This window comes from Myotis nattereri (genome assembly GCF_964212035.1).
Source record: "Myotis nattereri genome assembly, chromosome: X".
Lineage (NCBI taxonomy): Eukaryota > Metazoa > Chordata > Mammalia > Chiroptera > Vespertilionidae > Myotis > Myotis nattereri.
In genome coordinates, this window is record NC_138078.1 from 18,645,398 (window position 1) to 18,648,745 (window position 3,348).

A 3,348-nucleotide genomic window follows, 5' to 3' on the forward strand; every position below is an offset into this window, starting at 1 on the left:
GCAATATCTCATTGTAGCTTTAATTTGCATTTGCCTAATGACTGATAAGGTTGAAGACCTTTTCATGTGATTACTTGCTATCCATATGTCCTCTTCAATGAAATGGCATTTCACATCTTTTGTCCATTTTCTGATTGGACCGATTGTTTTTACTGTTGATTTTTGAAAGTTGTTTACATATTCTAGATACAAGCTCTTTGTTGGATATCTTGTCTCTCCACACTCTTAACAGGATCATTAACAGAGCAAATGTTTTTCATTTTAATGATACCTAGTTTATCAGTCTTCCCTTTTATGGATCATGGTTTTAGCCACTGGAAACAGCTTGGTGGGCCTGAAAGTTGGATGGAGTGAGGTCTCAGGGAATCACCAGGGTGAGGTGAACAGTGTGAGCCAGGATGATGGAGACTCAGATATGGGGCCAATCTGCAGGCTTTGTTGAGGGAGGGTTCAGAAAAAGAGCAATGGGCCCTGGCCAGTGTTGCTCAGTGGATAGAGTGTTGGCTCTCACACCGCAGGGTCGTGGAATCAACTCCTGGTCAATGTGCCTGGGTTGCAGGTTTGACCCTGCATGCGAGAGGCAACCAATCAATGTGTGTCTCTCACATCGATGTTTCTCTGTCTCTTTCCCTCCCTTCACTCTTTCTAAAAATCAATGGAGAAAAAATATTCTCCAGTGAGGATTAACAACAACAACAAAAAGAAGAAGAAAAGGAGCAATGACCTATGCTAACTCTTTTGTTTGGCAGAAAGCTGCCCCCCTAGCTCCCCCCCGATGCCAGACAATTCAGTTCCTCCCCATATGTTCCTGGTGTCTTTCAAGCTTCTGGCCCAGTGCTGGAGCGCAGAGGGAATGAGTCTGAGTAAGTCCATGTGCAGGCCCTTTTAGAGGAATGCCAGAGACTCCAGCAGTCCTCTGTCTCATTCAACTTCAATCCCTGCTGGTTTTTATAGCCAGAAGTTATGGGGACTTCTCTTCCTAGCATTGGAATCATGAGCTGGGGGAGGGGAGACTGGGGATGTGCTGGGACCCCTCACTCTTCACAGGGGACCTCTGAGCCAAGGCATCCCTCCCGATTTTTGTCCACCACACATGGGTGTGGGGCCAGTCCATTCCTCATCACCAGCCCTCTTACCAGTTTCAATGTGACTTCTTTAAATCCCTAGTGGTAGGACTTCCATTCAGCTAGATTTCAGGCAGCTCTGAATAATGGTTGTTCTGTACTTCAGTTATAATTTTGATGTGGTTGTGGGAAGATGGGAGTACCTACACCTCCATCTTGACTAGAAGTCTGTATTAGGTTTTTATTAATGATTTATAAGAGTTATTTGCTTTGGTATCTCTAACACATATGTGATATGTTTGGCAGATAATATTTTTTGTATGATATCATACTTTATAAATTCTGCTATAACTGGCTGTTTTGTTCAATGTATTTTTGAGATTCATCCATGTTGAAAGATGTGGCTTAATTCCACCTTCCGCATTTTATAAAAATAACATACTTTGTCAATTTATAACCTTGTTGATAAATATATACATTAAGGTTGTTTCCATTTTGTTCATTTTTATAAACACTTTTCTGTATGTGTTTTTGGCATATATGTAAGAGTTTCTCTAGGAGTAAAATTATTAGCCTTTAGACTATTGGCAGAATACTAAGATGTGTCCCCAAGATTGTCTTCTCCCAGTTACTCAATATAACATTAATCTAGGTAGCGTGATGAAGAGATTTTGCAGATATCAAATAGTTCCTAAATCATTTGACTAAATGTCCTCTTAAAAATAAGTAAATTGAGCATGTTAAAATGAATTGACCGTAGTCCCTGCAAATTCTACCCTGGGGCTAGTAATTCTAAATTTTCTGCCTCCTCATCTTTTTTATATCAGCCATTTCAATTGGTATATTAGACTCTAATCTCACTGTAATAGAATGGCATTTTTTTATTATGACTGATGCAAATTTTCTTGCTGTATTTATCTCTGTTTTTTAAATTTTTCAGATAGTATTTCACTCTTGCTCTAGAAATGATGTGGCTCTATGTATTTCCATTACTACAGAAAAAAATAATTTTCCATTTCCTTTATCTTTCTCTTGTACATAATGTGCCATCTATTTTTAAATCAAAAGCATGCAAACAAAAACAATGTATTTTTTAGAGCTACAGAAATAAAATAATTTTGGGAAGAATCCACTAGATATCATTCCTATTGTTACTGAAATGACATACTGCCTAATGCCATGGGACATAATTTTCTTCACTGTATACACTTATGTGTAGCCTTAAGAATATTGGAAACTGAGAGAACCTGACTCACCTTGCAGGGATGCATTATGTTTAAAGTACACCTGGTTCTTTATTTTTAAAGAAAAAAAACCCCTGCAAAATCCTTCTATAAAGTAATTCGTCTTTGAAGTCTTCCTTCTCCTTTACCTCTTCTCTTTTTCACCTTTACCTTCCCTATCTTCTTACATGCCCCATCTCAATAATGCAAACACAAAGAAGAAAGGCACTTGTAACCTTAGTATATGTATATATCTGCACTACAGCCTAGCAAAGAAGGCTCCTCTCAATATCCCTTGGCGACAGATCCTATTCACTGGGGAAAGATAGATAAATATACCCAAGACCCAGTGAGCCAGATGGGAGGAAATGATTGAAACTCTTGCAACATCCTTTTGGAGGTCAAACATGGTTAGAAACTCAGTGATGTTTTGTGATGGTTCTAGATAGGATCTGCTGGCAGGAAAGGCCGCATAGCACAAGGTCATATGTGCCATGCAAAAGGGGGTAAAGAAGTTGATCTAGGCCAGTGGTCGGCAAACACATTAATCAACAGAGCCAAATATCAACAGGACAAAGATTGAAATTTCTTTTGAGAGCCAAATTTTTTAAACTTAAACTGTATAGGTAGGTACATTGTTATTAACTTAATTAGGGTACTCCTAAGGCTTAGGAAGAACCACACTCAAGGGGCCAAAGAGCCGCATGTGGCTCGCGAGCCGCAGTTTGCTGACCATGGATCTCTAGGCTCTATATTAGGGAAAGAGCAATTTAACTTGAGAAACAAAAATTAGGTTCCTGCAGACCATAAACATCTGAGGACCTGTGTGTTTGATTTGATTTCAAGTTCAAGAAGCAAGTTGCACCTGCTCCATAAACTTTAAACAAAGTAGTATATGTAAACTATGGATTCAGTGGCCTGTCCCAGATAGGACACCCTTTTAAAATTCTTCTGCAGGAAACATAGTAATATTGTAATAACTATGTATGGTGCCAGGTGGGACTGGCAATATCGGGGGAAGACTTTTGTGAAGTATATGATTGTCTAACAATTATGCTATG